We start from the raw sequence: 12332 nt of genomic DNA on the forward strand, positions 1-12332 counted from the left end.
CTTAAACTGATCCTAACGGGATGACTGACATAGCAACACAGCGCTTCTAATGTGTAATAACAATGCATCCATACTGATGAAACCAGGAATTTCCCTCATCCAGGGAAGGAGTTTTGCTGGCAAGGTAAAGCAGTATCTCCATGAAATGACACACACAGCAAAAGCAAAAAACTCCCCTCCCTTTCACTGCAACAGCAGCTACATTTCTTGCACAAGGATTTTCAAAGCTTTTGCTAATCATAAATGCCTGCATAAACATCATTTCCAAAACTGCAGAACTGCAGTGATGCTGTGTTGGTTGTAAAGGTGAGCCGTGCGCCATAAACCAAACAGTCCAGCCTTTAACACCCAGCTGAAACATATTCTGATACAGGCAGCAATATTCTCATCTCAACGCTGCATTAATCTCACTGTGCAGCATTTGCATTTAACAGTAATACACGCATAAGGGCTTTCCAAATACTTGAGACTAGTCATTCAGGACTGCAGGTATGGGATGCTTCTCGGTGAAAACAATCTATATGACGGCGTTTTAATATCCTTGGCAGACTGATCACCTCAGCAGCGTCCAAACTGCAGTTTGTGTGATTAGCTTACAGCTCGTGTTCATTTGTATCAAGGTTCTGGCATAAGGACTGTGCTACCAGTTGCCATTTTCAAGTCAATCCGTGGGCAGATCGATACGCTGGGGACACAAGGCTGCTGTCAATCAGTTTTCCCTCACAAATTTTGCTGAAGTTTTGAAACAAGCAAACAAAGCAACCAGGGATTATTGAACAAGAGTTGCAACTAAGAAAAATACAAAAAGGAGCTTAAGCTCAAAGTCAATCTTTATCCAGAAAGGGATAAAGGTTGCAGTGCAATACTACGTTAGACAGCAGTTTATGCAATTCAAGCCATTACATTAAAAAATGTGTAAAATGTGTTTAAAATTCCACTAAAAGTTTAGAAATATGAATAGACAAGAGGAAAACAAAGCTCTCATTCACTGTCAGCTCTGTCCCAAGGCCCCATTGTTTCCTATGGACTATTTTGCATATTATAAATGTGGCTTCCCAAAAATCCATTATTCCACTATCTCACAAGCAAAAACTCTCTTTTGGGCTCCACCATCTCCCACCCAATTTGTGAAAACCCTCCCCTCCCTGGCATGGCTGAAATGTACTCCTGCCAGCCAGCCCTTGCTCTCTGCTCAGTCACCCCCACCACTCTGCTCTAATCTGCCCTATTTAAAAAAAACAACACCAAAACCAACAACAAAACCCAAAAAAAAGAAAAAGAAAAACAAAAACAAATCAAAATGCAAAAAAACCCAAAACCCTAAACCCCCCCAAAAACCCAAACAGTTGATTCTGGTGGGTCTCTGGAGACCCCTGGGACAGTGTTAGTAACATCATCTGTTACTAAGGTGGCCTGGCGCAACTTGTATTTTCCACATTCTTTTGACTTTGCCAAACTCAAGCTGCCTGTGATAAAAATTTTCCATGCTGGACATCTGCTGCAGGATTTATTTACTTTTCTGCCAAAACACAGTTTGCCCATTTCTGAGATTGCCTAGACAAAAACATGTTGCTCTGCCACCCTTGTAACTCACTCACCAGGAAACTCTGGCTCCCTTGACCATGGTAGGGTAGCCTTGGAAATTTGGCAGAGTGCTGATCCCTTGCTTTAGTTGGTTGGTTGGTGGGGGGTTTTTTGTTAAATCAAGGCTATTTTTTTTGCTATACTTAGGAAAATATCTTCCTATTTGACAAAGCTTAAAAACCTGCCAAAATTCATCAGACACACACAGTCTTTTTAATTGCTTTTTTGTTTCTGATCCCTACAGTGCAAAACCCCAAAATGTTCTGCAGGGTCCACTGCCTCCTCCAGCCACCCATTCGTATGCGGCTGGAAAGGCACCAGCCCCACAGTGCAACTGAGCATGTAATGGGCTCAAGTTACAGGAGATTAGCAGGATTTCCCCTGTAACTGCTGCTCCCATCTGCCAGAGACCAGACATTGGAGCTGACAGCAGGAAGACAACCTCGCCTGTTGCTTTCATGACCCTCCGGCTGGTGCCCCAGTGAAGTGCAGGAGACAGGCCCTGGAGAGCTCAGTGTGAGAAAGGTTGGGTGGACCAAAACATGACTTAGAGCTGGGCAGAAGAGAGACAGTGATCAGAGGGAAAGGGAGGAAGAGAGGCAAAAGCCAGTCTGGATTTCCTGGGTCTGGTCTATCAGGAGGTTACAAAAAGGAAGAAGATAGTGCCCAAGCTGGACAAGGAGCTGGGGAGAGTAAGCAGCACATGCACCACCAGTCAACAGTAGCAAAGTAAATTAATCCTGAGTCTGCTCAAGGAGAAGGTTGCAACAAGGAAGAAGACAGTGCTCAAGCTGGAGAGGAGCTGGGGTGAGTAAGCGGCACACACGCCAACTGGTCAGCGACCGGTCACCTGCCGAGAGCTTTTGTGGTGCCTTTATTTTTTTTCTAAAGAGGGAGGAAGCTACCTCAAAAAAACAAAATCCCACAGATCCAAGACAAGTCACTACCACAGTCCCCTGAAAGGTGAGGGTTCAGAACTGCCTGCACAACCCTCTTTCAGCACCGCTGCTTCGCAGAGCATAAGCCCAGGATTCAATCACTGCAGAGCTTCAACTGCCACCAAACAGAACTGGGTTGAAGTGCTCCCAGATGCCACCAGCTATGCGCCCACCCGGCTTCTCAGGGGGGTTATTACCTTTCAGTTCCTCCCTTGCCGAAGGATCAGAAGCCACTTGACTCAGTAGGGCATGCTGAAAATAAATCATGTCACACTTGTGAACCCTTTGGCTGGGCCCCATCAAAAAGCTCAAGAGAAAATGTATGGTCTTTCTCAAAAATGGTGGTTGAGTAGTGTGCAGCAAATAAGGCACGAGTTCATGGACTAAACAAAAAGAGATTTTTTCTTTTAAAAAGTGACTGATCTCAAGCTGAGATATGCCCATGCATCCACCCATTTCCCACATCAGTTACAAAGAAAAAGGCCAGGATTTCAATTTTCAGGCCAATTTATACAATTGTATTACGTATTTAATTGCAAAATTACATCATTTTAGAGAAACTGAGACATTCAGATGTCAAACACAACAAAGAATAACAAATAAGGGTAAATTCCCAACTCAGAAAATTCCATCTGCTCTGCTGGACATACTCCTAAATTAATGAATCAAGAGAAAAATGCTGCTAAAGGTGACTATTAAACACTATTTTCTGAAGGCTGGGGATATAACTTTCAGAGAATAGTGGAGACTATTTTAAAAGTAATAGAGGAAAACTGGAACATGCAGAACCCGCACAGTTGTTTTTCCTTCTTTTCTCTTGAACCACAGCAATTAGGTCTGATCCCAGAAACAACACCACTTCTCAACCTAAAGAGACTTTTGCAAGAAGAGTGGAATATATATATAACACACTAACACTGAGAACACCAAGCAACCTATGTGACTTTCAGCACAGCAGAAAGATGAATTTGAGGCTTGCATAGATGACCTATGGCAACAGTGACATTTTGTAAGTTCAGCGATGACAAGAAGAACTTCAAAACTATTTATTGTGTCAGTAATAGACTCTTCTCTTAGTAACTTTCCACAACTGTTACTACTAGCAAAATTCAACCTTGGTAGCCTTGCTGTCTGAATGACAGCATAAAGAAAAGTCAAGGCAGCTGCCAAGATTTTAATCCTAGGCACCTAGACCTGTTCATGCACAATACCACTAATGCCAGGCTTTGCAAAATACCTTATTCTTTTCTCTCCACCAGGGCTGGAGTGATGGTAGAAATCATTACCAATTACAAAAAGAAAGAGTAATGCCAAAATTCAACTTAATAACTGGCAGCAGGCATACCATTTTGAAAGGAAACTGCTAGGTTCAATTCTGTTTTTAAAAATATGCTTATCAGAAGTACAGATTTTCAACTGTTTTTACTTCGTAGCACCCAGACATCCCAACATCTACCTAACCTAAGAAAACTAAAGATTGATCATGCACAGACGGGAAAACAGACTGCTTTACTTCCATTAAACATGCTGAGAGAAATATGAAATTAAAACACACCACAGAAGCAAGCCTATATTCAAGTTACGTGTTAGGATTCAACCTTACCAAAATTAAGGTGGCTTCTGGAGGCCTTCCAAGTCCCCTCTCTCCTTCCGCTGGTTGCACGAGGAATTTAAGCCACGTCTAAACTGTGAGATCCAAATGCAGAGGTTCAGGCATGCATCCAGTCTGCATCCTGACTTTATTTTGGGATGACACCGATTCCCCATCAGGATGAAAACTGAGTACATGTGCACTGCTCCTTCACAGGTGGTTCCATTTGGAAAGGGCAATGAAGGCATCAGCCAGAGGAGAGCTGCGACACACTCCAACCAGGCTTTGTAGCCCAACGTTTGAGAAACATGCCCAGGGTGCCATGGAGAGCTGAGCTGCCTCTGGGTTGTAGCCTTATGCACTTAGCTTGAAATATATTTGACCAAATAGAAACACGTGCATCTCACTGAGTCACTCCACTCCTCCTCTCTCTTTATAGTCACTGAAGAGAAACAGGCATTTGTGGGCTGTGATTCATTCAATCTGAAGTAGTTATTCTAAGAGATTCCATCATATCCTAAAAGCATTTGTGTTCCTCTATTGGTTACCTGAGATGGTCACCCTTAGGCTCCTTCTATCATATCCTTCATTAAACATATAAGAGATGAAATCTTACTACAGAAGCAGCTTTATTAGGAACATAGATATGTAGATACTCAAGATACACTGGATAGCACTTCTGATTTTCAAATTAATCTAAAATAACTAAGGACATTAACATATAGCTAAAAAACACCTGTATTTTGACAACGTACAGTTACAGCTTTGGTGTAAATCACCAGCTTGCCATAAGCATGTTCCAGCTATGTTGCTATATAAGCGACATAAGCTTGTTTTCTAAGCTATGCTGAACATGTTCCAGAGTATTTTTTGCCCTGACTGAACATAAATCCTTGCACTTGGTCATGCCTCCTTCCTCCAAACAACTGATTGACACCAAATTTACCTAAGAGGAGTTGGACTGGGATCGTCCTCCTGATTTTCTTTTCAGAATATGAGGAGGGTATTTTTGTGGGGAGGAAAGGGAGAAACAACCAATATCTTGCTGACTCTGTCTATATAAACTAGGTAATATGAACAGACAAAATAATAAGCTAGATAAAATAACTGGCAAATACCTATATTGCCTTGATCTTAAAACGCAGACTAATGCAAAAGTTTCTTTCAGGAAAGTGATTCTATTTTTCCTCATGACAGCTGAGAGAGGAAAAAAAAAAAAAAAAGTTGTCTGCAGTTTGCTGACCTGAAATACCAAACCACAGAAGTATTAAACATTAAAACTTAAATTTTAGTCCTCCAAACCCAGACATGTAGTGCCTTCTCAGATGCCCTGGGGAATTCCTGCTGGCCTCCAGTAGTCATTGCTGGAAAAACTGGACTACTAGTATGTCCTGGCTTATATCTGCCAGTCCTGTGCACATGGCCCAGACAGAAAATGCCCTAGTGTCATTTTAAATGCCATATATTTAGCTACCTCTACCCATCCAAAAATGTAAACCATTTCTTCAATACATATCTGAATAGATCTTCTCAGCTGTCCTAGCAGAACGTAAAAGGGTTACATACAGAACAGAAACCCATTCTCTTCAATTGCTAAATCCTATTTAAAACAGACATTTTAAGAATCACCAGGCATTGTAAGTGCACAAGCACTCTTTAAGCCAGCAACATACACCACAAATTCACAATAAATCCTTCTTTTTGCTGACTTCATTTCCCTCTGTTTTGTACAGCATCTACCACAACCAGGGAATCATCTGATGGAAGTCTCCCAAGCCTCTCACTCCAGCTGAAATAAACACCAAATGCTTAAGCCTTCACAAAAAAAGTATTTTGAATCCATGTTGTTATGAAGAATACTTTCCAAATGTGGCAAATTAAGAAGAATGCAAGTGCTGTACCCTTTAGTCTTTAATACCCAGTTGTAAACAATGCCAAGGTCTAAACTCACACTACACACTAATGCCTAAATTATCTTTAGTGAGACCTCTGTGCATTGGGAAGTTCTTCCATTGCTGATAAAAACATACTCCTTCCTCCTCAGAACCCTCCATGACTAATTTCCTCTACAACTATTGTTCTGGCCTCAGATTTGGAGTAGCTCCTATTCAAACCCACAACAGGAGGAAACCATTTGATAAATCACCCTTGTCAAAGAACCTACGAACCTCAGCCAGAAAGCCACAAGGGTATAGGAAAACCCTCTTGTGTTGCAGGAAGCATAGGTGGAGGTGCATATGCTAAATGTCTGCCCCTTTAACCTAAGAATTTGCTGGCTTTCCATAACAGTCAAGCTACTGGAAAGACATAAGAGCAAGATTTGTCCTCTAAGAAGTCCCTAAATTACCAAAAATAACACTTTGTGTAGCTACATGAGAAACATTCCAATTATGTTTTCTGCAGGTAAACCAAATATTTTTTAATTGTCTGTGAACCATCAGTTACCAGCCTGTAATGTATTCTAGATCCTGCATGTAATTCAAGCAATGGCCACAAATAATAATATTCTGACCAGTGATGTAATGAGGACTCTAATGATCCTTTAAATCCAAAACTCTTTTATTACTCTATTATAAACCCAAAGGGAAGAAGGTGGCACTGAAACTAAGCTACATTTTTAATTTTTCCATCTTCAACTAGCACAAAAATAATTCAACTCACTCTCATTTATTAAAATTATTTTATTTTATTTTTTACACACTACAGGAATACTGGTGTAAAACATCCCATTGCTATTTAACAGGTTATGCAAGATCCCATTTCCCTACAAGCTGCCACTTAACAGCCTGAGCCTGCAGGGTAGATGCTTAGGGACATCTACCAAAATCAGCAAGCTATCTCTACTGTAAGCAGAGAAAATATGCTCCAGGAGACTGTACAGAAAAATGAGAGCAAATTGGATAATTTTTGGTTTTTAAAATCAGTAAGAGTAGGATTCAATCCCTCAACCTTCCACAGCAATTAATAACCTGCAAATAGAAGAGCAGAGGACTCCATATGATTAACAAAGCATTACTCTGGCAAGGACACAAGGCCTGGAGTATGTAAGTACAGGGTTTTATTTCTTTCTGTGAAGTATGGATGACAGGTAGGAGAAAGCTACGCCAAGTGAACTGCTGGCAAGCAACTAGTCTTTTGGTTAGCAAGCAGCTCTGTTTTGTGAAGTCTATGAGTTTGTGTTCGCATAGGCAAGCTTTTATTTAAACATCAGACTTACATGCATTCAAACAGTCATAAGTTTGACACCAAATTTCTATTTTCACCTCAAAAGAGGCTGTGTCAGCTTGCTCTCTGATTAATGTTTTTAAACGTTACATGTGGGTCTTTGCCTAATTATTCTGCTATATAATGCTAAACACACCATCGTGAACCTTCATTTTCCCAATGTCATGTTAACAGACACCAAAACATATGTAGCTGTATATAACAGGAAGAAACAAAAATTGTTTTCACTCAGTAAAAATAAGCAAATAAGAGTAAGGAAGGACAAGAAAAAAAGGTCCTCTACCAGAAGCACTAGGTATGGGATAAAAGGACACCCAAATGCCCAGTCTGTGACAACAGCACGTTTCCAGCAGTGCACATCAAACTTTAAGCCCAGCACCTCAAAAATGAAGTAAATTACAGAAAGAATGTCTCAAAAATCCAAATGCACATAGGACTTCATTCACAAGAGGTTCAAAGGTAGAACAGAGAGGTTATTTAAAAAAAAAGGAAAAGTCCGTAAGGGGATAGCATCCAGCTTTCTAGCACACTGTACTTCGACCTCTTCTTTATTTTTCTCTGACTCTTCCCTCCCTCTCAAAACGAACAAGTGTCATAAAATTGACAAAGCCATTAATTTGACTATTACCCCTCATACCAGCTCCAACAAAGATAAAATATCCACACTAATTCGTATTAGTAGAGACAAAATAAGATTAGATGGCATCCTGTCTGCTACCTTTGCCTTACTTTGAGTTAGTACTAGGCAAAGGGGACTGAAGAGGAAAAGTGCAAGATGAAGGTTACTCAGAGCTTTTGCTGTGGGGTATATAGTCTTACAAACTTCAGATCATAAGGCAAATTGCACTGCAGTCCACCTGCCCCCTTGGCAATTTTAATGCCACGTCATCTCCCAAAGCAATTTTTGGCAGGCAGGCCTGTGAAGAGGTTAGCCTGTTTCAGCAGTCTGAACCAGAAAAGCACTCTGCTCCTTCCCTCTGGGTTGAGTGAAACCAAAAGAAACTTGTTAATGAAAATAATCTGCAGATTCTCAGGTCATAAATACTTAGGCAAACAATACTGATCTCGGTATTGCTCACTGAAGCATTACTGTGTGAACTACAAAAGCTGAATGGAAGATACCAAACTAAGTTTACCACCAAGCATCCCACAGTAGCTGGTCAGTTAAGCTCAAAGTTGTCTAAAAAATTATTCATTCTGGGGGGATCTGAGCCAGTTTTCCAGAAGCTTTGGTGGGAAGACACATCAGGAGGTTACCTAGTTCAGCATCTGACTCAAAGACTATCACTCACCAACAGCAGATCAGGTCAGCAGTGACTTTGCCTCAATGAATTCTCAAGAGATCTGAAGACAGATACAGTGCTGAACTACCCTCCTAGTAGATTTTTCTAACATCCAGCCTCAATCTCCAAAGCAGCTATTTTTTGTTATTGTCCCTTGTTGCCATCTAACACTACTAAGTAAAGTTTTGCCCTTGTTATCTCCATAACCATCCTCTAGGAGCTGTAAACAGCTACTGGATCATCCCTTAGCTTCCATTTCATCCAACTAAAGCAGCCCAGCCCCCTCAACCTAGACCCCTATCCATAACAGTAGCTCTTCACTGGATCTAGACATAGCAACAGGGCTGCATTTGGGGCAGAAGTACCACTTTTGACAAAAAGCTGCCAATGAATGAACTACAGAGACACTTGGGGCTTTGAGCAACCTGCTGCAGTGGGAGGTGTTCCTGCCCATAGCAGGGGGGTTGGAACTAGATGATCTTCAAGGTCAACCCAAACCGTTCTGTGATTCTATAACTTCTAGCTGTATCTCTTCCCTTCACTGCTGGCAGCATATGCAACAAAATATTAGATGTTTTGCATTTGCTTGTCTTGATTCTTCCTTGAACTGCTGAGAGAAGAGATAGGTTAAAGGTCTAGATCCCGCTCTAGAAAGGTGAAAAGAATTTTAGACCTTACTATTTTGGTCCTCTTGGACATTTTGCATATTGAATGAACTTACATTTTTTAAAGATATCTATGACCAAGCCGTCTAACAACAAAAAATGAAGTCACCAGTGCTTCCTTTCTAGGAGAGTTCTTTATGGGTCCTTCAAAAAGTTTGATGCAGATACTTCCAGTTACAGCCATTGTCAAAGATTTCTTTTGAGACAACGTAACTTTGGAGGTGCTTGCATTGGCATTTTTTTCCAAAAAAACCAAACCTTTATGCATATCCCACTGATTCTGCTCCTTATTTTCAGTCTATTATGCAGAAAACAACAAATAACTGTGAACCTACTGACAAAATCCTGCTGAAGTAAGCAAAGCAGAACTACAGCAGTTTCAATCATTCCTCCTGTTTAGAAAACTCATTGTCTCAATCCTAAAAACCTTGTGCACAAAGTTCTACACAAACCAACATTTTCCCTCTTTCCAGACTCTGCCAGAGTCTCAGCAGCAGAGACCACCTGTAGCAGGTTTGGCACTGCTGGTATCAGGTAGGAAAAAATGCTTCAACCATCTTTGAAATTTGTAAAGAAGAATGAGGTAAGCTTTCTAGAAAGCTACAACAATGGTGTAATAACCTCCTGTCAGTCCTAGGGCCATTGCCACAATTCAAACAACCAAACTGCTCTGTGGCTTCATGAGGGAGGAGTGCTGAGCTCTATACAGCTCTGGCCTCCAGTTTTTGCCACACTATTAGTCAAGAGGCCTCTTTAGCTCAGAAAGCATATTGATTTTTCTTCCTTTATTTCACAACAGTGAGGACAGGTTATTTCAAGAAAATGACTGACTGAAGCCACCAACACCACCTCCTTCTGCTGGAACGTGCCCCAATCTTACCATTAGTGATGCTATCGTGGCCTCACCCTTCCTGTCCCTACTCAAGATCTTGCCATTCCCAGGACTCCACAGCTTGCACCTCCAGGAAAAAATCACAAGCCTCTCCTGTGGCACCCAGCAATCCATATGGCACAGCCCACTTCATCTAGAATGGGCTGTTCAAGGAATTAGGAAAAGAACCAGAGAAATCAGATACCTTCTAAAAGCTGCAAGTAGCAGGAGAAACAGACTCCAGCACAAAACAGAATGCAAAGAGCATAAAGCATTATGAAATTAAGTGAATGAATTGAGTAACACAAGACCTAACTCTAACTGCCAACAGGCAATCCATAATCCCAAGAGTGAAATACCTGATATGCATTGCATCACCCGAAGCTGTCTGGATGAGATCTAAATCCCATATTTTCCCCCTCCTTCCTCACAATACTGAGTCAAATACAGGGAGGAAGCACTTGGTTCACGTGGTCTGCAAACATGAAATCTAAAGTGTCTCTAGTAAGGCATCTTTATTAGATGTCATTAATCTGAAAGGCTAAAGCTAAGATTTACTCAAGCAAAGACTACAATAAATGGCTTTAGCAAAGCTAACTAACACTAGTATCTTTTAATGGAAGGTAGCAAAATGTCCTAGATTAACACATTTTGGGAATTTCAAACAACATACTGACAAGGCTAAATATGCAGAAATCTCTGAACTCATTTTTTCATGTTTTGTATGAAAAGCCAGCTTCCTCATAGTTCCCTTGGCACCCGTACAGGTCACCTCTGGTCCAACCTATGGAGTTGGTTGTATTTTGGACCTGACCTGTGACCAGAAAGTTGAAGACTAAGGATATCACAACAGTACTGAGGTTGTGGAAAAAGTTTCACCTCGTTCAAGCAAGTGACAGGAAGTCCAGCTACCCAGGAACCAGAGAAAGCCTCAGCAGAGCAAAGGCTGAGAAACTCCACAACCTTCTCCAGAGCACCAACAGCCAGTAGTGCAAGGGCCCTGAGAGCTCAGGAAGCCACTAACTGGCACCACTAACAACAATCAGAAACACAATCAGCTCCTAACAACCACCGCTCTGGTAACACATCTCAAAATCGCCTTGGTGTTTGCACATTTCACCATATACACACACAGGGCAGAAATTCCAGATTTGAGAATGGCAAACACATCAAAGCCTATGCCGAGGCCTTCAAGGCTCAGAGCTTAAAACCTCCACATAGACACAGAGCACTGCAACATTCTACTTAATTAAAACCTTTTACATTTGGAAAGCCCCCTCAATTCAGAAGAATGCAACCACAGCCACCTTACAAAACACAAGCTGAGTACATTTAGACATCCCTGTACCTTAAAATAGATTTATTTTATTTTTTTCCCCTGAAACCTGTAAATTCAACCTTCCAGACCTCCTCTTTGATACTATCAGGGCAGTGAGGACACCCCATGAGGGACCACAAAAATATGTTGAATAGTCTGAGGCCTTTCTGGATAAACCAGGAGCAATGGGGAAATAAGCAGCAGTACAATCCAGTAGCAGTGGGAAGCTGCTCCCCCATCACTCAAGCTTTTCCCTGTAGAGACCTACAAATCTCAATTCCCTCTACGCTACTTTCTAACATCAGAGAGTCTCAAATTCTCTCAGTGTGGAGACACAACAGATCTATTTATCCTTCAGCAAAAAGAGCTGCATCACCACCGAATCAAAGAGAAGCAGCTGAAATTAAACCTAAATCTGGAATTCAGTCCTGAGCAGAGGAAAACACTGTCAAGAGCTTGCAGCCAGAGACAGGTTTTATGGCTTTAAGATACATGATCCCAACTGGGCATTGGTCAGAAGTATTTCTGGACTTGACACTGACATTATACTTTCATACCGAAACATCACCCAATGACAGTGCTGCTGCTTCAGCTCTACCCAGGCAAAGGGTGACCTGCGTCTCCAGAACACTGCAGGCAGGTCTTGAAGCCTTCCAGCCTAGGAAATCTGACCGCTCCGAATATGCTATGCCCTACCCAGTAACAGAGCTATGTGTCATCGCCACCCTCCCATCTTCTGGGTTGCATCCTCACAGTGCTCAAACAACCACTCACAGTCTGGGGCCCCAGCTCTCAACAGCAAAGGGGCCACCTCAGTCTCTGCAGAGGAATGGTCCCCAACTATCATAATTTTTGTC

Source organism: Chaetura pelagica, unplaced genomic scaffold (assembly GCF_000747805.2).
Source record: "Chaetura pelagica isolate M959 unplaced genomic scaffold, ChaPel_1.0 scaffold29, whole genome shotgun sequence".
Classification (NCBI taxonomy): Eukaryota; Metazoa; Chordata; class Aves; order Apodiformes; family Apodidae; genus Chaetura; species Chaetura pelagica.